The sequence below is a fragment of the Procambarus clarkii genome, chromosome 49 (genome assembly GCF_040958095.1).
Source record: "Procambarus clarkii isolate CNS0578487 chromosome 49, FALCON_Pclarkii_2.0, whole genome shotgun sequence".
Classification (NCBI taxonomy): Eukaryota; Metazoa; Arthropoda; class Malacostraca; order Decapoda; family Cambaridae; genus Procambarus; species Procambarus clarkii.
This window is the reverse complement of record NC_091198.1, coordinates 22,420,624-22,447,791: the sequence shown is the minus strand read 5'-3', so window position 1 is coordinate 22,447,791 and position 27,168 is coordinate 22,420,624. Positions and strand designations below refer to the sequence as shown.

The window sequence follows — 27,168 nt, the reverse complement described above, 5'->3', positions numbered from 1 at the left end:
TCCAAATACTAATAATTAACATCACGCATGAAACTCATGAAAACTCATGAAAACTCATGAAACTTGAAAATATGTGATTGTGAGTCATTTGAATGGTGACGTCATCATATATTATAAAAAAAATATATATGAATTTTAATCAATTAGTTTCCCCGTTTAGAAATTGGCCTTCAGGACACATTAAGCAGATTTAAACATATTCGAAATTCATGTATCATTTTTATTTCATACGAAAGATACATGATATTATGTATTTCGTACAGTAAATTAATTTTCTTATAGCATCGCCTAATTATAATTTCTGCTAGGGTAATTAATTGATAATTATTTAGTAAACGACAGTGCGTAGGGTTAACATGTTAAAAATACATTGGTGAGAATATTTGCAACCCCCCATGACCTGACTCATCACGTGGGGTCACTCGGACCTGACTCATCACGCGGGGTCACTCGGACCTGACTCATCACGTGGGGTCACTCGGACCTGACTCATCACGCGGGGTCACTCGGACCTGACTCATCACGCGGGGTCACTCGGACCGGACTCATCACGTGGGGTCACTCGGACCTGACTCATCACGTGGGGTCACTCGGACCTGACTCATCACGCGGGGTCACTCAGACCTGACTCATCACGTGGGGTCACTCGGACCGGACTCATCACGCGGGGTCACTCGCACCTGACTCATCACGCGGGGTCACTCAGACCTGACTCATCACGTGGGGTCACTCAGACTTGACTCATCACGTGGGGTCACTCAGACCTGACTCATCACGTGGGGTCACTCAGACCTGACTCATCACGTGGGGTCACTCAGACCTGACTCATCACGTGGGGTCACTCAGACCTGACTCATTACGTGGGGTCACTCAGACCTGACTCATCACGTGGGGTCACTCAGACTTGACTCATCACGTGGGGTCACTCAGACTTGACTCATCACGTGGTGTCACTCAGACCTGACTCATCACGTGGGGTCACTCAGACTTGACTCATCACGTGGGGTCACTCAGACCTGACTCATCACGTGGGGTCACTCAGTCCTGACTCATCACGTGGGGTCACTCAGACCTGACTCATCACGTGGGGTCACTTAGACCTGACTCATCACGTGGGGTCACTCAGACCTGACTCATCACGTGGGGTCACTCAGACCTGACTCATCACGTGGGGTCACTCAGACCTGACTCATCACGTGGGGTCACTCAGACCTGACTCATCACGTGGGATCACTCGGACCTGACTCATCACGTGGGGTCACTCAGACCTGACTCATCAAGTGGGGTCACTCAGACCTGACTCATCAAGTGGGGTCATTCAGACCTGACTCATCACGTGGGGTCATTCAGACCTGACTCATCACTTGGGGTCATTCAGACCTGACTCATCAAGTGGGGTCACTCAGACCTGACTCATCAAGTGTCGTCACTGGCAATGGCTTAGTGCTTTCCCCTGATAATTACCTTACATTTGAGTTGATTCAATTAGCTTTTTATTATACAGCTCTGATGAGTTACAAGTATATTCATCATATAGATATGACTTTATATATATATATATATATATATATATATATATATATATATATATATATATATATATATATATATATATATATATATATATATATATATATATATATATATATATATATATATATATATATATATATATATATATATATAAATATATATATATATATATATATATATATATATATATATATATATATATATATATATATATATATATATATATATATAATATTTATAAGCACATTGATCAAGATTTTTATATAGAGATTGATAGTTATATATATACTTACATGTGGCAAGGCAAATATACATTCAATCATATATATATACATGCAAACATACATTCATGCAGGGGAGCCATTAGTTCAGTAATAATTATTTTTATTGAAACTCATCGAGCAATCTCAGTATGCAACAAACTTTATTTTTTTTTTTAGTAGAAATTTTTGGCAACATATGTTGAGCTAATAGACAAACGAACTTTTGATTGACAGAGCCATCAGTAGTCTGGGTGTTCAGCGGTATCCCTCGTGAATTTTTTTGTTCAAATACATTTTTCATATTTTATATTTATTTTTGAAATGAAAGTTATACAATTTAACATTCCATTTCGGTATTACATAAATTCTGATATTTTTTTCGGGAGGGATTCATCATTTTGAGAGAAGCATTTGGCCTTTCAGGTTGACGGGTTAATATATTTTGATAAAAGATATTGACAGGTGCAATAGACAGCAAATGTTTGTAAAGGTTTGAGATTTCGAATGAAATTTTTGTGCAGTAGAACCCAGGACAAGTTGTTATGTCGAATGTAGTTTTTCAATGCCGAATGTAGTCGTAATACACACTTAGTTTAGCAAGATTTCAAAGTAAATAAAAAATCCAATTTTAGGCAATTATTCCATAAAGTAATACAAAAGTAGTGGCAGTAGGAGAAGAAAATAATCCTTGAAGAGGATTGGACCTTGAAGAGTCCACAAGGTCTTCTCTGAATACCCTTTATTCATTTCTCCGAGGCTATGGCTCCCTACAATTGCAACAGAGGTATCAAAATTATTCAATAATATATATATATATAAATATATATATATATATATATATATATATATATATATATATATATATATATATATAAGCCTATACTTGCATAAACCACAAGTGAAGATTAACAATCTTTGGACAACACCCACCAGTGGGCCTCGAACCCAGAAAGCACAACTACCTTCCAGTAGCTGCCATAACTAGTACGCCTTAACCCACTACACCATCAGACCCTACAAAAGAAGTAGAGACTTCGAGATATATATACACCTCAAATATTTCCACTTCCCGAGGGCACTAGACAAGTGACAACACCCACCCACTGGTGGGTGTTGTATATATATATATATATATATATATATATATATATATATATATATATATATATATATATATATATATATATATATATATATATATATATATATATATATATATATATATATATATATATATATATATATATATATATATATATATATATAATAATCCAGCACATCGTCGCGATTTGATTTCGAATGTAGTCTACCTAACCAAACCCAACCTAACCTAACCTAACCCAACCTAACCTAACCCAACCTAACCCAACCTAACCTAACCAAACCTAACCTAACCCAACCTAACCTAACTCAACCTAACCTAACCTAACCCAACCTAACCTAACCCAACCTAACCCAACCTAACCCAACCTAACCTAACCCAACCTAACCTAACCCAACCTAACCTAACCTAACCTAACCCAACCTAACCTAACCTAACCTAACCCAACCTAACCTAACCCAACCTAACCCAACCTAACCTAACCCAACCTAACCTAACCCAACCTAACCTAACCTAACCTAACCTAACCCAACCTAACCTAACCTAACCTAACCCAACCTAACCTAACCTAACCCAACCTAACACAACCTAACCTAACCTAACCCAACCTAACCTAACCTAACCCAACCTAACCAAACTTAAGGTAACCTAACCTTACCTAACCTAACGTAAACTTACCTAACCTAACCTAACTTAGTGGAATAAGTGGAACTTAACTTTCATTACTCATCTAAACTCCTCAACGTTACAAGTGACGCACTGGAGTCTCCGCGTGTTCTAAAAGTCCTAGAACAGTAGCATATCTGACCAAATACCAGTTGTAGCCACTTCCAGGTCAGGCTGGGGGTGTGACCGGCCAGTTTAGTCATTTGCAGTAAATCCCACACACACGGCCAACCAGTTAAAATAAATAGTAAACCCTTTATTTTGTAAGCCGTGTGTCCCAGATATAAATTGATTCGTGATATCTGCTGTAACTAGTAATCTTGTCAACAATATTTGCCTGTTGACGGTGGCAATCGTAAATTAAAATAGTGGTTAGAGATTGTTACGCTGGCTTTTGTTAGCTACGTTAGAGCCATTAAAAAAAATGGGATACAAAACTACCTTAAAATTATCTTTTTGCTAAATTTATTATTTTTTTTAGATTTGCTTCACACATTTTGTTTTCTTACACATATAAAGCAATTTCAGTCAAAACTGTCATCTAAAAGGACGCTGTAAACTGGCGCCGTAACACTTTAACTGTCTTTAGGGGGGCCAAAACTGTCAATATCAGATAATTGCACACACACGACTTAGTCGACTAACAATAATTCCCCTTCCTGATCCCCTCCCCCCCCCCTCTCACCCCCTCACACCCCTCCCCCCCCTCCCCCCCCATCCTCCCCCCCCCCTTCCCTCGTTACCACAATTAGCGGCCGTTCGTGACCTCTGCCTAGTTATCAACGCCCTTCAATCACCTCTCAGATTTAATGGTGTTTGTGCATGGGGAATAATAATTTACGATGTATATAATTTATTCCAATTATTGGCCAATAAGGCACAGGAAAAAAATCAAGACATACAGTCATTTGTAACTTTAAAATTATATTCCTTCTCATCAAAATTATATATATTTATTTCCACAGTATAATTAGTCGAAAGATGATCTACACTGCAGACAGTGAGTCACAATAACGGGGCTGAAAGGTAGACGTTTCGGTCCTGGATCATTACCAAGTCAGATAATGGTCCTGGGCGGACCGAAACGTCCCGTTTTCTATTTTCAGCTAAATATTTGAATGATATATAATATTAGCATTATTGTAGTGTGTGTGTCAGAGTAGAGTTTTAGTTGAGTATTCGACGACGCCTTCACAGCAGACAGACCTTACAGGCCGAGTGCCAATGTAGAGTTTAAGAAAACGGAACGTAGGAAGTTAGAATTTGGCATCCTGTTAGCACATAGAAAGTGGGAAGTTGGTTTTCATCCTATAAGAACATGGGAAAGAAGAGTAAATTCTTTTTACAATTCTAAGATTAAATTCTTTTTACAATTCTAAGATTAAATTCTTTTTACAATTCTAAGAGTAAATTCTAAGTCCTAAATTCTAAGACTAAAATTTTTTTTACCGATGACAATAGGTTGTCATCCTATTAATAGGTATTCAGAGCCAGAAAATGGGGCGTTCAATAGGGCCTCATACGAGCGGTGAGGAACCCACGGTTGGATAGGAGAGACACAGGCCAGAGAGTAAGGGATAGAATGTGATACACCTAAAGGATAGTGCTGGGGATAGAAGAAGAAGAAGGGGGGGGGTGGATATCCATTGTGATAGGGGATAGTTAAGGGTTGAGTATACAGTGAATAATCATGGAGAGTGAGAGTGAGGATGGCTTGTTATTGTGCCTTGCATAGAGGAGGGTGGATAGTGCAGTGGAAGGGTAGGAAGGAGGTGTTACAATAGCCTTGTGGATAGTTCTATCGGAAAGGGGAGCGTAGTGAGATATGGATTGGGAGGGGGAAAATTAGGCATGAAAAGAAGGCTAGCAATCTTAAGATAATAGAGAAAACGGAAGAGAAAGTAGGAAGAAGAGAAAGCAGGAAGGAGAGGAGAAGCGGAAGTAACAGGCGAAAGCGAAGGAGGAGAAGAAGAAGCATAAGAGAGAGAGAGAGAGAAAGAGAGAGGGAGAGAGAGAGAGAGAGAGAGAGAGAGAGAGAGAGAGAGAGAGAGAGAGAGAGAGAGAGAGAGAGAGAGAGAGAGAGAGAGAGAGAGAGAGAGAGAGAGAGAGAGAGAGGGAGAGAGGAAGAGTCGTTCAAATATTTTATGGCCGGTTAAAGTAGGGGCTAAATAGCCGGTTTTATGAAGCATCGTCTGTAAACACCGGACAGATATCACTGACATGAACCATTAACCGGCTCCCCAGCCAGCCTCATGCTCCTCCTCACTGTGTTTGTGAATGAGAATTACATTTTTTGAACGTATGTCAACGCTCAATATATATATATATATATATATATATATATATATATATATATATATATATATATATATATATATATATATATATATATATATATATATATATACTTATATATATATATATATATATATATATATATATATATATATATATATATATATATATATATATATATATATATATATATATATATATACATATACATATACATATATACACACACACACATTTTTTGCGAAAAAACACAAGTCCAATTTTAAGCAATATTGTTTACTGAAATCTATAATTTCTGACCAGATTTCGACAAAAAATTACCACAACTAAATATTCGTTTCGGGGGGCTTTATATAGGCCAGATAAATTTAACATAAAGCCAAAATTACGAATAAAATTCCTTTCAATTTTGGAAATTTGAGTTGAACAGATCAAATTGAGAAATGATGGGGGATTTGCTGGAAAATCAAAGAGTGATTGTTCTTTTTTTTCGTTCAACTCACAATTTGTTCACTCACTAAAGGGAACTCTCTCTCTGCCCTAGCTTGATTACCCTTACCCCTCATCTCTCCCTCTCCCTTACTACCTCATTTTCTTCCCTCAATCATTTCCTCTCCTTCTTTCTCTTTTATCTATCTTGTCGTTTTCTCTTTCTACTTACAATCCTCCCTCTTCATTCTTTCCCTATTTCTCTTCCTCTCTCCCTATTTCTCTTCCTCTCTCCCTATTTCACTCCTTATCTTCCTAATTACATAATTCCTAATTTCCTCTTACCTCACATTCTGCCTTCCAGCACATGCATGGCCTGTAGAGGTAGATGTGGCTGGAAATGTAGATTACATCTAGTGAAGAGGTCTAATCTACCTGCACACACACACACACAAAACACACACACACACACACACACACACACACACACACACACACACACACACACACACACACACACACACACACACACACACACACACACACACACACACACACACCTCACACACACACACACCACACACACACACACACACACACACACACACACACACACACACACACACACACACCACACACACACACACACACACACACACACACACACAAACACACACACACACACACACACACACACACACACACACACACACACACACACACACACACACACACACACACACACAGTAATGAGCCAGCACCACCAGCCAACACCTGGGCTCCACTATTTCATAAAGAGTGAACCATCGTTGCAGTGGACACATCCTGCCCAAGTGTCCCGCACCGATACTCTTTTGTCCTCATATTATCGGCCATTTGAATAGCCTAATGTGTCCGTAAATGACCTGTAGTGAAGGTTCGGGCTATTTACTCCTGCAGGTTCTGGCGTCTATATTTATCTCCAGCTCATATTGATCTGTTTATTGATGTTATTGCAAGGAATTCTTCTGTTATACTAAGTGGTTGTAACAATATGATATTTGTATTAGTTTTAGATGAAAAACTTGAAGTTTATATATATATATATATATATATATATATATATATATATATATATATATATATATATATATATATATATATATATATATATATATATATATATTATTATTATTAAATATGACCGAAAAAGTAAGATTAATAATTCTAACACGAATTTTCTCAATCTTTCGTACATTACGCTTCACTGTTGGAGGTAAATCAAAAATTAATTCTCCAAAATTCATTTTTATTTCTAGTCTGACGCGACACGGGCGCGTTTCGTAAAACTTATTACATTTTCAAAGACTTTAGTTCACAAATACACAACTAAATAGAACTTACGTATCTCCGATTTTATATCTACATTTGAGTGAGGTGGGAGGGGTGATGTGGCATTAACACAAGACAGAACAAGAGGGGATATTAATAGGGTATTAAAAGTATCAACACAAGACAGAACACAAACAATGGGTATTGAATAGAAGTGTTTGTAGAAAGCCTATTGGTCCATATTTCTTGATGCTTCTATATTGGAGTGGAGTCTTGAGGTGGGTAGAATATAGTTGTGCAATAATTGGCTGTTGATTGCTGGTGTTGACTTCTTGATGTGTAGTGCCTCGCAAACGTCAAGCCGCCTGCTATCGCTGTATCTATCGATGATTTCAGTGTTGTTTACTAGGATTTCTCTGGCGATGGTTTGGTTGTGGGAAGAGATTATATGTTCCTTAATGGAGCCCTGTTGCTTATGCATCGTTAAACGCCTAGAAAGAGATGTTGTTGTCTTGCCTATATACTGGGTTTTTTGGAGCTTACAGTCCCCAAGTGGGCATTTGAAGGCATAGACGACGTTAGTCTCTTTTAAAGCGTTCTGTTTTGTGTCTGGAGAGTTTCTCATGAGTAGGCTGGTCGTTTTTCTGGTTTTATAGTAAATCGTCAGTTGTATCCTCTGATTTTTGTCTGTAGGGATAACGTTTCTATTAACAATATCTTTCAGGACCCTTTCCTCCGCTTTATGAGCTGTGGAAAAGAAGTTCCTGTAAAATAGTCTAATAGGGGGTATAGGTGTTGTGTTAGTTGTCTCTTCAGAGGTTGCATGAAGAGACAACTAACACAACACCTATACCCCCTATTAGACTATTTTACAGGAACTTCTTTTCCACAGCTCATAAAACGGAGGAAAGGGTCCTGAAAGATATTGTTAATAGAAACGTTATCCCTACAGACAAAAATCAGAGGATACAACTGACGATTTACTATAAAACCAGAAAAACGGCCAGCCTACTCATGAGAAACTCTCCAGACACAAAACAGAACGCTTTAAAAGAGACTAACGTCGTCTATGCCTTCAAATGCCCACTTGGGGACTGTAAGCTCCAAAAAACCCAGTATATAGGCAAGACAACAACATCTCTTTCTAGGCGTTTAACGATGCATAAGCAACAGGGCTCCATTAAGGAACATATAATCTCTTCCCACAACCAAACCATCGCCAGAGAAATCCTAGTAAACAACACAGAAATCATCGATAGATACAGCGATAGCAGGCGGCTTGACGTTTGCGAGGCACTACACATCAAGAAGTCAACACCAGCAATCAACAGCCAATTATTGCACAACTATATTCTACCCACCTCAAGACTCCACTCCAATATAGAAGCATCAAGAAATATGGACCAATAGGCTTTCTACAAACACTTCTATTCAATACCCATTGTTTGTGTTCTGTCTTGTGTTGATACTTTTAATACCCTATTAATATCCCCTCTTGTTCTGTCTTGTGTTAATGCCACATCACCCCTCCCACCTCACTCAAATGTAGATATAAAATCGGAGATACGTAAGTTCTATTTAGTTGTGTATTTGTGAACTAAAGTCTTTGAAAATGTAATAAGTTTTACGAAACGCGCCCGTGTCGCGTCAGACTAGAAATAAAAATGAATTTTGGAGAATTAATTTTTGATTTACCTCCAACAGTGAAGCGTAATGTACGAAAGATTGAGAAAATTCGTGTTAGAATTATTAATCTTACTTTTTCGGTCATATTTAATAATATATGTCTACAGGAAAGACTGCTACCAAAATATACTAATATATATATATATATATATATATATATATATATATATATATATATATATATATATATATATATATATATATATATATATATATATATAATATTGTAAATGTGTTTTAATTATGGGTTTTGTACCAAACTCAACGTCATTGGATAGCACTTAATGATCCCGGGTTCGATCCCGGCCGAGACAGACTCGCATGGGCATGTTGTCTTTCACCTAATACCTCGGTTCACCTAGCAGTAGATAGATAGATACCCGCGAGTTAGGCAGCTGTTGTGGTTTGCATCCTGCGGAAGGCCAGCAGTGTGGGCTACGGTGACCACTTGGAGGCTTCCTGTCCCCTACAGTAGGAATGAACCCGATGCCAATTCATTTTTTCCTTTGTGTTAGATGAAGAAGTGGCTGATGTTTGTTGTATCTAGACACTTTTTACAACTTTACAACTTTTTACAACTCTTTGGACAACTTTTTACAACTTTACAACTTTTTACAACTCTTTGGACAACTTTTTACAACTTTACAACTTTTTACAACTCTTTGGACAACTTTTTACAACTCCTTGTGTAGTAACTCCCTTACAACACAACAATCAACAACTACAACTTGTGTTCTTTTCCCTCGCTTACAACACAACAACAACCACAGCTCATTCTTCACTTATCCAATGCTCATTTAGAAACTTAATAATATAAATTACATAATTTTCTTACTGAAAATTTTGTCACGAATATTTCTTAAATTCTGCCATTTGCACAATTAGTTAACTAGAGCCTAATCAGCTCATTCCTTATGTATTAATATATAAATTCCAATTTCGATTAGTTTCATGTAAAGCCGAAAAAAATTATACTTTTGAAGATCAAATTGTTCATAAACTACACATGAAGTTTGATTCCATATCCAGGTGCCAAATTCACGAAGCAGTTACGCAAGTACTTACGAACCTGTACATCTTTCCTGAATCTTTGACGGCTTTGGTTACATTTATTAAACAGTTTACAAGCATGACAACTTGCCAATCAACTGTTGTTATTGTTATAAACAGCCTCCTGGTGCTTCGGAGCTCATTAACTGTTTAGTAATTATAAACAAAGCCGCCAGAGATTGAGAAAAGATGTACAGGTTCGTAAGTACTTGCGTAATTGCTTCGTGAATCTGGTCCCTGGTTCGTAAGTACTTGGATAACTGCTTCGTGAATCTGGGGCCCCCTGTCGTTCATTGGGCAATAAACTCAACAGCCTCGTAGTCTTGTTAGCTTCTTGAGAGACACACTCTGAGGGGCTCAGAGTTAATTAAGATCACGCAGCTCAACCTGCACGATAGTGTGCAGTTGCCACCACTCATGTTGTTCCTTAATTGGCTTTTAGTACCCGTCTCCTGATGGTGTTGTTCAACCTGTTTGGTGCTCGCCCTCTGAAGCATTGTGCTTGTTCAGCCCTGACTGCTGATGAGTTGTGTTTGATTTTAGCCAGAACTTGGTCTCTGAAGCTTAGAGCTTGGTCTCTGAAGCTTAGAGCTTGGTCTCTGAAGCTTAGAGCTTTCCCCTCAGCTTGGTCTCTGAAGCTTGGAGCTTTCCCCTGAGCTTGGTCTCTGAAGCTTGGAGCTTTCCCCAGAGCTTGGTCTCTGAAGCTTGGAGCTTTCCCCTGAGCTTGGTCTCTGAAGCTTGGAGCTTTCCCCAGAGCTTGGTCTCTGAAGCGTAATGCTTGCTCATTTTGTCCAGAACTTGGACTTTGAGTCGTAGTAATTATTTTGTCTAGAGCTTTGCCTCTGAAGCAAATTTTGTAATTATTTTGGCCAAGGCGTGGCCTCGGGAGGGACGTGAGTCTTCATTATGGCCAGAGTTTGGCCTCTGAAGTGTACTCGGTAAACATTTAAACGAGATCGTGTTATGCTCGTCTTCGAAATAGCTTTCGTATTACACGTTCAAGAGACTGGAAGCGTTCGGGGTCCAGTCGTAGGTCAACACCTGTGTCGTTAAATGCTGACCAGACCACACACTAGAAGTTGAAGGGACGACGACGTTTCGGTCCGTCCTGGACCATTCTCAAGTCGATTGTGACTTGTCGACTCGTTAAATGCTGTTTTGTTTTGTTTATGAGGATGAGAGCGGCTGTGAGGCGCCAATATTGTGGCGCTGAAGACTTAAAACCTCACACCAGAAGGCGAGGAGACGACGAAAACGTTTCGTCGAGTTGATAATGGTCCAGGACGGACCGAAACGTCGTCGTCGTCTTAATCATCTTCTGGTGAGTTTGTGAGTTTTGTTATCATCATATCTTCAGCCACGTTATTGTGACTCGTCGTCTCCATTGTAACATTTTCTGCAAATTTATTATCATTTACACAGGACCAGTGATTTACGGGTTCAAATGACTTTTTCCTCCTTAAAATAAATATTTCACTTGAAGATATATATATACTTTATATACTAACGACTTCGAAGATTTTGCCACGATATCTCTTTAGGCCTATAGCCACTACTCCTTCTTAGGCCTCTTGCCAAGACATCTCTATAGACACGGCTGGTTGTGAACGCTTACACAAGGAAAGGTGTATCTGGAAACGGGTGAAAAGTAGCACATTTTACCTGGGTGATGATTTTTCTGGGCTGAAATGTTCACAAATATGAACACAACCGTTCAACGCTAATGGTCTTCGAATTGAGCTTACAAAGGGGGGGGGGTGGGCCTGACGGCTGAGTGGACAACGCTCGGGATTTGTAGTCTTAAGGTTCCGGGTTCGATCCCCGGCGAAGGTGGAAACAAATGGGCACAGTTTCTTTCACCCTGATGCACTGTTCACCTAGCAGTAAATAGGTATCTGGGAGTTAGACAGCTGCTACGGGATGCTTCCTTGGGGGTGTGTAACAAAATGGAGGCCTGGTCGAGGACCGGGCCGCGGGGACGCTAAGCCTCGAAATCATCTCAAGATAACCTCAAGATAAGCAAAAAAAAATATACATTACAGCTGGCAATATCTACACAAATGTCGCAGCGACGTCATGAAAACGTTGTTATTTATGAAAGAATTTTTCTTTCTTTAAAAAATGGGAAGAACTATGGGGACTGAAACTGACTTTCAGATTTTATAAAAAATCGTTTTATCAAGGCCAGGAAGCGCTTAGTGCCCCCTCTGGCGGGAAGGAGGGAACCCTTCGCCTCGGAGGAAAGCACACATAATGTATTCGAGGGAATGTTTAGGTTCTCTTCAATACTGTTTCTGTGTGCTTTTATCTACCCTCCCCCCCCCCACTCCTGTTTTGATTTTGTGCTTTATTAGATATTTAAAGGTTACATGAAGTACAGTAGTTAATACAATGAGTACTTGAAGGTTATGGATCACTAGGAGCTCCTCCGCTTCCGGACAGGAACCCGAGGACGCACCTTACCTTGCGGTCATCTTGCGATGATTTCGGGGCCCTGCGGCCCAGTCCTCGACAAGGCCTCTTGGCTGCCGGACTGGTCAATCAGGCTATTGGACGCGGCTGCTCGCAGCCTGACGTATGAATCACAGCCTGATTGATCAGGTATCCTTTGGAGATGCTTATCCAGTTCTCTCTTGAACACAGTGAGGGGTCGGCCAGTTATGTCCCTTATGTGCAGTGGAAGCGTGTTCAACAGTCTCGGGAATCTGATGTTGATAGTTCTCTCTTGAACACTGTGAAGGATCGGCCAGTTATGTCCCTTATGTATAGTGGAAGCGTGTTGAACAGTCTCGGGCCTCTGATGTTGATAGAGTTCTCTCTCAGAGTACCTGTTGCACCTCTGCTCTTCGACGGGGGTATTCTGCACATCCTGCCATGCCTCCTGGTCTCATGTGGTGTTATTTCTGTGTGTGTAGGTTTGGGACCAGCCCCTCTAATATTTTCCACGTGTAAATTATTATGCATCTCCTCCACCTGCGCTCAAGAGAATACAGATTTAGGCTCTTTAGTCGGTCCCAATGGTTTAGATGTTTTACTGAGTGGATTCTAACAGTAAAGGATCTCTGCACGCTCTCCAGGTCAGCAATTTCTCCAGCTTTGAAATTTATTTTTCATGAGCTGGAACTTATCTTCATTAAATACCATATTATTTTCTGTAGCCAATTGAAAGACCTGATTGACATCTGATTGGAGGTTTGCCGTGTCCTCTATGTTGTCTACTCGCATAAAAATCCTAGTGTCATCTGCAAAGTATAATACAGTGCTTAGGTTATGTCCTTGACTATGTCCGATATGAGAATGAGAAAAAGTACTGGAGCAAGCACAGTACCCAAGGGGACTGAGCTCTTCACGGTTGATGGGCGGAATTTGACTTTGTTGACTATTACATATTGAGTTCTGTTAGCCAGGAAATTGTAGATCCATCAGCCTATTTTTCCGGAAATTTCTTTTGCACTCATTTTGTGTGCAATAACACCATGGTCACATTTGTCAAAGGCTTTTGCGAAGTCTGTGTAAATTACATCAGCGTTTTGTTTGTCTTCCATGACATCTAAGGCCACGTCATAGTGGTCCAGCAACTGTGACAGGCAAGAGCAGCAGGCGTTTCCCCTCTGGATCGTCACACTGAGGCGCTGAAGCAAGAACCTGGCAGCCCTTGGGTCTCTGGTGATGCCAACGAGCCTGGAATCCAATTCTTTGGGAGACCTCAAGGCACTCCTACCCCACGGCCCATGCGTCTCAGACACTATTAGAACAAAGGTGTAGTGACCATCCAATCGTAAGTATTTGACTGATTTTGCTATTTCTCTGTGGTTGGCCGCCCCACCTGCTTGATCAGCACCGAAGTGTGTGTAGGTGTCGGCGAGGGTGGATACACACGTGTAGTCCCACACCAGAAGTTTACTCCTTTTCCAGGTGTATATTGTGATACCATCAGGGCGAAGTGTGGGGTCGTCTGGGTTTTGGCCCTCTAGGATGCGAGGTTCTCTTTCCGCTGGACACTTAGCTGAGGCGAGGCTCCTCTTGATGATGTCATTAACCTCGTTGTGTCTTGCATGCCAGCCCTTGGAGCTTCCGCAGTCCATACTGGTCTGCTTCCACCCTGTTGCAAATACACTTTATAGAATGTGAATTGGGGCATCAGCGGGCAGAGCCACTGCCAGAGTTGGACTAGGGTCCAGCTCTGATGACGACGCGAATACGTTGAATGTGCTAATTTGTTTACCTTTTATTATTCTCTGTGTTTATTTTACATTACTAGATCACCTTTCTTTATCCTTTTATCCTATAAACTAAACTGATGATTCACACTCTAACAATCCACAAACTACCCTCTAATTAGTCCTCTAAGTTCTGCTTGGTAGTTGCAGCAAATTGATTGTTTGCTAGTCGGTACAAAACCCAATAATGTTATACTTTTTTAATATGTTTGGGAGTGGAACCGAGGCACCGGTCCGGGGCCTCCACGAGTCGATGGGATGTGTGTGTTTGTCAACAAAGAGTGAGACTGTGAACACAAAATAGGATTAGCCACGACTGCCTCGCTCGCACTAACACCTTTGGGGACATAAACGCTTCCCTTTTGTACCTCCAACTTTTGTGTAACCTTTTCAACAAATCACAATGCTGTTTATATCTATATATATATATATATATATATATATATATATATATATATATATATATATATATATTGATAGCAATTTGTATAATGTTTAGTGGACTGTATTTCTGCAATATTCTCATAAATTGACTCATTGCTCAGTAGAGGGGGGGGCGGGTTATTTTAAATTTATATATATGTAGCCACCAAATAAGGATGATGACACTAAATCATCCTGGTGGTTGAGGCTGGCATCAATACCCATGTACTGGTGTACCAAGTAACTGTACTGCTTCCTCTTCTATTGGTCCTGTCAAGGGGCACTTGCTGTAATAGCAGGAATCATATATATATATATATATATATATATATATATATATATATATATATATATATATATATATATATATATATATATATATATATATATATATATATATATATAGCTATATCAGAAGAAATATTGGTATATTATAAGATCAAGACCAAGGAATAATTACTTGAGTTAAGTCGCTTTTTTTCGTTTCTTTCTTAAGCCGCTGTATTAAGAATAATTCCCAACAGAATAACTGGTGAATTTATAGCGCTATGTGGCAATGATATCTCGTTTTCTATTGAAAGGAAAATTCCACTGCGCCACGTCTTCTATGAGTGAATTTATGTATACAACAGCAGCAATATTATCTGCATATTGTATTTAATATTAGTAAATAGTGTCGGGTTTTCCGACAGGAGGGTGATTAAGACCAATCAAAACCTATCTACCTATGTAAACAAATTTTAAGACGTAACAAGGCCTATCAACCTTTATAGATTTATTAAGACATATCAACCTCTGAAGGGTTATTAATACCACCACAATTGCTTACTAACTAACCAGCAAGATTAATTTAGTCATGTGCATAATCAAGGATTAATGTAAACTCACAATGTATATACACCTAGAAGCGAGGTATATCTATCGGTGTATATACACCGAAAAGCGAAGTATACATCTCGATCAAAAAGTCCTTCATATCTGAATAATTTAAATTCTAAAAAAAAAATACATGTTATGAATGATGTATATATGTTATATGAAACATATGAACACATGAAAGTTGCTGTTGGTGAATATGGCAAGATGAACTTCATGACAGTGTCAACCACTAGTCATCAAAAAAACTGAAAAGTCCATTTTGCCAATTTTTACACTGGTGGACGATAATTGGAAGAAGCCTATTCCAAATGTACAGATGATTCAATTCTGGTGTTTTATTAAAGCTTGCAAAATGCTTGTGCAACAAAGTCGGTAAATTGGCACTAACAAGATAACGAGCTATGCTGACTAACAACCCATTAGAGTTGTTAGGTCCAGCGAGGGAGGGGGGGGGGTCACAGGGTTACATTGGGTGGTACAGATACGGTTTTCTGCACAAAACGCTATGCTTCTTAGCGGCTTTACTAGAATGTAAAAACATACTAGTAAAGACTGTAATGCAGGTCAGCGTTCAATCTCCGACCGTCCCAAAGTGGTTGGGGCACCATTCCTTCCCCCCGTCCCATCCCAAATCATTATCCTGACCCCTTCCAAGTGCTATATAGTCGTAATGGCTTGGCGCTTTGCCATGATAATTCATTCATTCTCATAAACCCAATTTACCTTCTTATATGTAAATAAATATTTAAATATAAAAAAAATAAAATAGGCTTGAGTTACAAGACACTTCAATAAGAAATCTTTAGTACACAGACTTGAGAAATCATAAATAAGTACATAAAAACAGCCTATTAACCCACATGCGAGTCATTCCCTATTTCCTTCCCTATTAACCCTAATTCCTTCCATATTAACCCATTTCCTTCCCTATTAACCCTATTTCCTTCCCTATTAACCCCATTTCCTTCCATATTAACCCCATTTCCTTCCCTATTAACCCTATTTCCTCCCCTATTAACCCATTTCCTTCCCAATTAACCCTATTTCCTCCCCTATTAACCCATTTCCTTCCCTATTAACCCTATTTCCTTCCCTATTAACCCCATTTCCTTCCCTATTAACCCCATTTCCTTCCCAATTAACCCTATTTCCTCCCCTATTAACCCATTTCCTTCCCAATTAACCCTATTTCCTCCCCTATTAACCCATTTCCTTCCCTATTAACCCTATTTCCTTCCCTATTAACCCCATTTCCTTCCCTATTAACCCTATTTCCTCCCCTATTAACCCATTTCCTTCCCTTTTAACCCTATTTCCTTCCCTATTAACCCCATTTCCTTCCCTTTTAACCCATTTCCTTCCCTATTAACCCTATTTCCTGCCCTATTTAACCCTATTTCCTTCCCTATTAACCCTATTTCCTCCCCTATTAACCCATTTCCTTCCCTATTAACCCTATTTCCTCCCCTATTAACCCTATTTCCTTCCCTTTAACCCTATTTTCTTCCCTATTAACCCTATTTCCTTCCCTATTAACCCTATTTCCTTCCCGATTAACCCTATTTCCTTCCCTATTTACCCTATTTCTTTCCCTATTAACCCTATTTCCTCCCCTATTAACCCATTTCCTTCCCTATTAACCCTATTTCCTCCCCTATTAACCCTATTTCCTTCCCTTTAACCCTATTTTCTTCCCTATTAACCCTATTTCCTTCCCTATTAACCCTATTTCCTTCCCGATTAACCCTATTTCCTTCCCTATTTACCCTATTTCTTTCCCTATTAACCCTATTTCCTTCCCTATTTAACCCCATTTCCTTCCCTATTAACCCCATTTCCTTCCCTATTAACCCTATTTCCTTCCCTATTTAACCCCATTTCCTTCCCTATTAACCCTATTTCCTTCCCTATTTAACCCCATTTCCTTCCCTATTAACCCTATTTCCTTCCCTATTTAACCCCATTTCCTTCCCTATTAACCCTATTTCCTTCCCTATTAACCCTATTTCCTGCCTCATCTCACCACACCTGTTGCGTCTCCCCAGAGTGAGCCACGGCCCAGCTTGCCCACGTCTAATAATTTAACCTAAAAGCTTGTTTCATAAATCTGAAATACTATTTAATTAAAAATAAGCATTAATAAAATGTTTTAATTGTCCAATAAAAGCATGTATTAAAAAAATCCGATATAAGTGTTTTAACAGGTGTGTTTTAATATACAGAGATATAGTGAAGAATACAGAGATATAGTGAAGAATACAGAGATATAGTGAAGAATACAGAGATATAGTGAAGAATACAGAGATATAGTGAAGAATACAGAGATATATAGTGAAGAATACAGAGATATAGTGAAGAATACAGAGATATAGTGAAGAATACAGAGATATAGTGAAGAATACAGAGATATAGTGAAGAATACAGAGATATAGTGAAGAATACAGAGATATAGTGAAGAATACATATATATATATAGTGAAGAATACAGAGATATATAGTGAAGAATACAGAGATATGTAGTGAAGAATACAGAGATACAGTGAAGAATACAGATATATAGTACAGAATACATAGATATATAGTGAAGAATACAGAGATATAGTGAAGAACAGAGATGTATCGTGAAGAATACAGAGATACATAGTGAAGAATACAGAGATATAGTGAAGAATACAGAGATATAGTAAAGAATACAGAGATATAGTGAAGAATACAGAGATATAGTGAAGAATACATATATATAGTGAAGAATACAGAGATATAGTGAAGAATACAGAGATATAGTGAAGAATACAGAGATATAGTAAAGAATACAGAGATATATAGTGAAGAATACAGAGATATAGTGAAGAATACAGAGATATAGTGAAGAATACAGAGATATAGTGAAGAATACAGAGATATAGTGAAGAATACAGAGATATAGTGAAGAATACAGAGATATAGTGAAGAATACAGAGATATAGTGAAGAATACAGAGATATAGTGAAGAATACAGAGATATATAGTGAAGAATACAGAGATATATAGTGAAGAATACAGAGATATAGTGAAGAATACAGAGATATATAGTGAAGAATACAGAGATATATAGTGAAGAATACAGAGATATATAGTGAAGAATACAGAGATATAGTGAAGAATACAGAGGATATATAGTGAAGAATACAGAGATATAGTGAAGAATACAGAGATATAATGAAGAATACAGAGATATAGTGAAAAATACAGAGATATATAGTGAAGAATACAGAGATATAGTGAAGAATACAGAGATATATAGTAAAGAATACAGAGATATATAGTGAAGAATACAGAGATATAGTGAAGAATACAGAGATATAGTGAAGAATACAGAGATATATAGTGAAGAATACAGAGATATAGTGAAGAATACAGAGATATATAGTGAAGAATACAATCAGCTGCGTCACCGGAGCTGTCATAATCCTGCAGCCTGGGCTTGAAATATTATACACTTCAGTGTGGTGAAGATTTCGCCAGTTTGTTGGCCCTGTGTTGCAGCAGCTTCGTTGCACACACACACATTGCACACTCCACGGCGGGGAAAATGTCCCGAGGGACGCTGCCATAGCCTAGCAACTTGCAGGGAAAAATTGCACACACTCTTACGTAGAAAGTCCTCATGTGCAGGGGAAAATTGCAGACACTCTTACGTAGAAAGTCCTCATGTGCAGGGGAAAATTGCAGACACTCTTACGTAGAAAGAGCTGATGTGGAGGGAAAGTATTTTGCAAGAAATTCAGGTCGTGTTTGTCGGTTAATTTATATTAGCAAATACACAGCACAGCTCACAGCATACATACATACACCAGTATACACAGGCGTCCCTGCATACAAATATCAGAGATTTATATACGCAAGAAGCGTAAAAACATACACATGGGCACGAATATACACACATATATATATATATATACCAACTCAATCTCTAATATATATATATATATATATATATATATATATATATATATATATATATATATATATATATATATATATATATATATATATACGCACACCTATTCGTTTACACTCGAACGACAATAATACAGTTTAAATATAATTACAGTATAATACAATTGCAGTAGAATACAATTTAAGATCGACGTATATAACATTAATAATCTTTTCACCAAGCCTGTATAAACATACATTTTTTTTTCTCTGTATATTTTGGTCCTCATGACTCGACATAATGAATGTTCAAGCAAATTGTTGCTATATGCAATGACCGTCAACAAGTCCACCAGGTGCTTGGTTGCTTTTGACACTCTCAAACCCAATCAGATTGGTGAGACACTAATGAAAGATTAGACTTAACTTTACACATATCCAATCACTATCAGTGACTATCACCTGTGTTCTAATCGCTATATACGATGTTATTACATTTCATTAGTGTTTTATGCCCCCCACACTGTAGGAGGTTCCCACTGACACTCACGCCAAACATCTGCTCTTTATTTTCTTCACCGAGGCTTCGGGTCCCCACATTAGCACCAGATATGGTGGAAAATCTCCAATACTTCTTTTGAATGGGTTAGCGGTAGCAAAGCTAGGAGCCACGCAATTTTTAACACACACACACACACACACACACACACACACACACACACACACACACACACACACACACACACACACACACACACACACACACAAACACACACACACACACACACACACACACACACACACACACACACACACACACACACACACACACACACATACACACACACACACACACACACACACACACACACACACACACACACACACACACACAAACAAACGAGTCTGGACAGTTTTTAGTGTGTACAGGTTGTCCAGGGCTGTCCAATGGACAGTTGGAGAACCATAAATGTCACGCTGGTTGTGCACTGTGACAGGAAGCTGTAGTGAATTGATGGACAGATTAAAGTGAATTGTGGCAGATGTGGGCACTTGTTGGTGGGGTGTGCGAGGGGGGGGGGTGTTTGTTGTGTGTGTGTGTGTATGTGTGTGTGTATGTGTGTGTGTGTGTGTGTGTGTGTGTGTGTGTGTGTGTGTGTGTGTGTGTGTGTGTGTGTGTGTGTGTGTGTGTGTGTGTGTGTGTGTGAGTGTGTGTGTGTGTGAGTGTGTGTGTGTGTGTGTGTGTGTGTGTGTACTCACCTATATGTACTCACCTATATGTGCTTGCAGGATCGAGCATTGACTCTTGGATCCCGCCTTTCGAGCATCGATTGTTTACAGCAATGACTCCTGTCCCATTTCCCTATCATACCTGGTTTTAAAATTATGAATAGTATTTGCTTCCACAACCTGTTCCTGAAGTGCATTCCATTTCCCCACTACTCTCACGCTAAAAGAAAACTTCCTAACATCTCTGTGACTCATCTGAGTTTCAAGCTTCCATCCATGTCCTCTCGTTCTGTTACTATTCCGTGTGAACATTTCGTCTATGTCCACTCTGTCAATTCCTCTGAGTATCTTATACGTTATATGTGTGTGTGTGTGTGTGTATTCACCTAGTTGTGTTTGCGTTATAAGTTATATGTCATATATATATATATATATATATGACATATATATTTGCGTCCAAAGTTATATGAGTTTTGCTCTTTCGGCCCGCCTCTCAAATGTCAATCAACTGTTTACTAACTACTTTTTTCCACACACACACACATACACACACACCAGGAAGCAGCCCGTGACAGCTGACTAAGTCCCAGGTACCTATTTACTGCTAGGTAACAGGGGCATTCAGGGTGAAACAAACTTTGCCTATTTGTTTCTGCCTGGTGCGGGAATCGAACCCGCGCCACAGAATTACGAGTCCTGCGTGCTATCCACCAGGCTACCAGGCCTTTGTGTGGGGCAGTGTGCTTATCTGCGAGTGTGTGAGTATTCACCTATTTGTGCTTACGGGGGTTGAGCTCTGCTCTTTCGGCCCGTCTCTCAACTGTCAATCGATAACTGCTATATTTTTTTTCCACACCACACACACACTCTAGGAAGCAGCCTGTGACAGCTGACTAACTCCCAGGTACCTATTTACTGCTAGGTAACAGGCACATCAGGGTGAAAGAAACTCTGCCCATTGTTTCTCGCCGACGCCGGGAATCGAACCCGGGACCGCAGGATTACGCGTCCAGCGTGCTGTCCAGTCAGCCACCGGCCCCTGCGTGTGTGTGTGTGTGTGTGTGGCAGAGTAATAGAAGGGAAGTTTGTGTTCATTGATATGTGTTTCTAATTGTTGGCAAATAACACAGTGTTGGCCATATTAAATAGCAAGCAATGACAACACCCGTTGCCATATAGCATTGCCATATGCACTCGCGAACAACTTGAAACTGCCAAATGAAGTCTCAATCAAAAACACTTTATAACTGTGAGTACTCATGGCAGAGTGCTAGTGATTGACTGTCCATAGTGCAGAGTGGTAGTGATTGCAGGGGCACCTGGCCTAGTTAATATCTGTGCCACTCAGAGCCGCCTCTGTTCAGACGACAGACCTGATCCTGGCTCTGACTGGCTGTGTTACAGCTCCTGGCAGTAATTGCCGTAGAGTTAATTAACCATCGTAGAGTCTGCCGACCTAACAGCGGTCGTTAGCACATTCCTGTCGCTTTGAGGCAGAGTGAGCACGGGTTGAGTGGTGTGTGTGTGTGGGGGGGGGTTGTGTGTGTGTGTGTGTGTGTGTTGTGTGTGTGTGTGTGTACTCACCTATTTGTACTCACCTATTTGTACCAGACAGTAGTTACCAGACAGTAGATACCTGACAGTAATTACTTGACAGTAGTTATCTGACAGTAGTTACCTGACAGTAGTGTTAAATGAAGTTATCTGCTTGCTTCCCCATACCTGCCTAACTCTACCCTTCCCCCATTCTCTCTCTCTCTCTCTCTCTCTCTCTCTCTCTCTCTCTCTCTCTCTCTCTCTCTCTCTCTCTCTCTCTCTCTCTCTCTCTCTCTCTCTCTCTCTCTCTCTCTCTCTCTCTCTTTCTCTCCCACACTCACTCACACTCTCTCTCTCACAACTTGAACTCGGAGTCGCAAAAGTTAACACTAACGAACTAAGCCTAAAAATCACTAATCAACAGCATCCTGCTAATTCTGCTTCATTTTTAATTTATTTTAAATTAAATTCCTAAATTAAAACGTTTGTTTCACTCATAAGTTGAATGATTTTTTTATATATGCTTTAAGCTAATAATATTCGAACCAAGATTGAATAAAATCTTCGTTTTATTTACTTATTTACTCACAATATAAAGTAACTTTATTACTCACAGTAATAAAGAAACTAATTTTCTTATCAAAGAGTGAATTTATAACAAGCACATTGTTTAATATAATAATATAATATATTAAAATATAATATAATAATAACTACCTATAGAACTTGTAAGTCATCAAGAAAAACAGAATTAGATCAATATTATGGTGGTATTATGCTGATTATGGTGGTATTATGCTGTTAGATTGTGGTATTATGCTGTTAGATTGTGGTATTATGCTGTTTGATCATGGTATTATGCTGTTAGGTCATGGTATTATGCTGTTTGATCATGGTATTATGCTGTTTGATCATGGTATTATGCTGTTAGATCATGGTATTATGCTGTCTGATCATGGTATTATGCTGTTAACTCACTGTATTATGCTGTCAGATCATGGTATTGTGCTGTTTGATCATAGTATTATGCTGTTAGATCATAATATTATGATATTAGATCATGGTATTATGTTTTTTATCACGGTATCATGCTGTTAGATCATGGTATTATGCTGTTTATGGTGGTATTACGCTGTTTAATCATGATATTATAATGTTAGATGATGGCGGCCTTAGACTGCTAGGTCACACACACTTCTGCTAGTGAGGCGGAACAAGGCTAGTTTCCTAGTTAGGGTGACGTTGTATTTCAAGAGTGAGAATTTAGCGTGAGGTTCTTCGTCTCAACTTGTGCCGTCCCTGCGATATACAGTAGAACTTTTGGTAATATAGTAGGTACAAACTTGATGGGGGGAAGAGGGGGTGTTTTGTTATATAAATATATATTTATATATATCCTTCTATTCACAATTTTTACATTTTTGGATATTATGCAGAGGATGCATGACAGGGCAGGGGAATGTGACTGTTGGAGAGGTTACTTGGAGGTAAGGAACACTGCCAGTAACGAATATAAGTGCTGATGAAGTTACTTAGAGCTAAGGAACATTGCCAGTAACGAATATAAGTACTGGAGAAGTTACTTGGAATTAAGGAACTCTGCCAGTAACGCATATAAGTGCTGGGGAAGAATCTTCGAGTTAAGGAACGCTGCCAGTAACGAATATAAGTGCTGGAAACGCTACTTGGAGCTATGGTATAGCTCTCGTATGGTATATTATCATACTGCAAGACGTGAGGTCATTCTTGTATCTACCATCTAAAGTGCACGAAGTCAATATTTATGGAGAAACTTCAACTTCTTTAGAAATAAAGATGAAACAAAAAAAACTTTTCAAGTTGAAAATTTGAAAGTTGTTCCCGGCTCTTGAGAGGATTACAGCGGCAGCTTCTTGTTCTTAAACTCCAAGAATATGAACATTCTGCTTAAACATTGTGTTTAACACCTCCAACATCTTTATCTAACATCTTAAGATGATGATTAAAGGACTTATTTTACTCTAAAAGTCACACAAGGGGAAACTACTTTATAAGTAAGCTTTACCATCCATAACACTGCTGTATTCCCTCATATTTCTACATACACATAATATATACATATACATATATGTATTTATGCATACATTTTTGTATATATGAACATATTCACTTTATCTCAAGAGGATACTTCTGCTTGCTTTATTGATGCTGAAGTGCTTAGTAAATATCTCCTTTATTGTTGATAGTTTTTCCAAATTCTCGACAAGATTTTTTTTATTTATAGAAAATGACTGAAAATTGCCGTACCGCGACTTTAGAAATTGTTTGAGTTATATACTAGCTACTTCTAATATACTTATATACTACACTAATGTAGTATATAATGTATATATAGTGAATAATGTATATATATATATATATATATATATATATATATATATATATATATATATATATATATATATATATATATATATATATATATATATATATATATATATATATATAATGTATAATGTAATGAAACGTATATAATGTATACATATAATGTATATATATATATATGATGTATATAATGAATCATGTATAAGTAGTATATAATGTAATATAATGTAGTTATATACACTACACTAGTGGATACTAAAACAGTGATCAATTCATGCTTTGACATGACTGATGATCTAGGAGTTGAGATGAATTATTTCGTATGGAGATAATCTTAGGGTCAATCCTCCTGTTTTGAGAGTACTTGTAGAAAGGATGTGGACCATAGTACATATATCGACTTACAACGCAGTTAACAAGTAGAAATCGGTACTATTGAAAGTTAGACAAACCGGAGAACGATTTTCTACATATGTTGCAAAGACTAATTAAACTAGCCTAGCCTAAACTTTGTAGGCCTAATTAATACACGCGGTCTGAGGCCTAATAGAGTACATATGTGTGCTATACTAAGCCTAGGAATATTTAAATTTTTCTAACTTAATTTTTTCGAACTGTATATAGTGAATAGTACAAAATTCTATTATCTAATTGCTTAGTACGTCAATCTTTGTACTATGGTGTAAACAGGAGGGAATTATCAGGGGGAAAGCATCAAGCCACCACAACTATAAAGCACTTGGAAGGGATCAGGATAAGGATTAGGGATGGGATTAGGGATGATATTCAACTCTCTAATGATTAAGTAGAAAAAGTACTTCTGTTGATAGATCAGACGGTTGATGGAGAGACATCATTGATGTCTGAGACGTCAACAGCTTAATTCACGCTTGATTGGAAGTTATATACCTGTTTCATTCGCCCGGGTACTTGGAGACTCGAACCCCCGCCACGAGCCGGAGAGAGAGAAGCTCCAACCACTATGCTGTGAACACCCTTATTAAGGCTGTTCATAGCACAGTGGTCTACGCTCGTGGGGTCGGGGGTTAAAGTCTCCTAGTGAATGAAGTGCATATTTTCTAGGTATTGTGGTTGACAATTTAATTACCTGTATATAAGTCGTGTATGTGTGCGTGTATGCATGCATGTATGTATGTATGTATGTATGTATGTATGTATGTATGTATGTATGTATGTATGTATGTATGTATGTATGTGTGTGTGTGTACTCACCTATTTGTGCTTGCGAGGGTTGAGCTCTGGCTCTTTGGTCCCGCCTCTCAACTGTCAATCAACAGGTGTACAGGTTCCGGAGCCTACTGGGCTCTTTCATATCTACACTTGAAACTGTGTATGGAGTCAGCCTCCACCACATCGGGAGGCTGTATGTATGTATGCATGTATATATGTATGTATGTATGTATATATCCGAGGTCTTATATATGATTAGTGAATGTATGGACACATAGAAAGGATGACGCAGGGCAAGACAGACACAGAGGGAGAGACATAGAGAGAGAGAGAGAGAGAGAGAGAGAGAGAGAGAGAGAGAGAGAGAGAGAGAGAGAGAGAGAGAGAGAGAGAGAGAGAGAGAGAGAGAGAGAGAGAGAGAGAGAGAGAGAGAGAAACAGACACAGAGAGCGAAAGACTTCCTGTGCCTGATTAAGAGAGAGAGAGAGAGTAAGATTATGAGATATAGTCAGATACAGAGAGAAATCTAATTTATTCCACCACAAGGTACAACTAGCACACATTACCTGCGTGTAATTACTTCATCACCTGTAACAGTCACCGCCTAGTGACAAGAAACCTGGAACCAGATATTGACTTAATAAAAGCAAAGCTCTCGACGAAAAATGACTCCAACTAATTTAATAAGTCTGAAACCCAATTTCGACAACTTTAAAAAAAACTGGCTGCATTCAGAAATGTAATTAAGGAACATGGACTACGCAAGGCTAATATACAATTCAAAATGCTACTTAATTACAGGGGCAACACGTACCAAAAACGGGACCATTTAATACGAAACATCACCACATCGCAACAGATAAAACGCCGAGATTAAAATCTGGAAATTGTTCACTTATGAGAATTTAATTCCCTTCAAAAAATTACAGAAACGTCTCTGGAACATGTAAGCATTAACCCATGATCTATTATGATTCAGAGTTGTGAGTAGACATTATGAATAGATGTTTTTAAAACACCCAAACAGAGAAACCTTATATTACCATTATAAACCTTTATAAATAAGCATTAT

At 38.6% G+C, this 27,168-nt stretch overlaps 1 protein-coding gene across 1 annotated transcript in view; it reads left to right on the top strand.

The window, feature by feature from the left end:
* LOC123763241 (neuroligin-2-like) overlaps positions 1 to 27,168 on the top strand; it is a 644,171-nt gene that overhangs the window by 273,089 nt on the left and 343,914 nt on the right. The window lies entirely within an intron of this gene.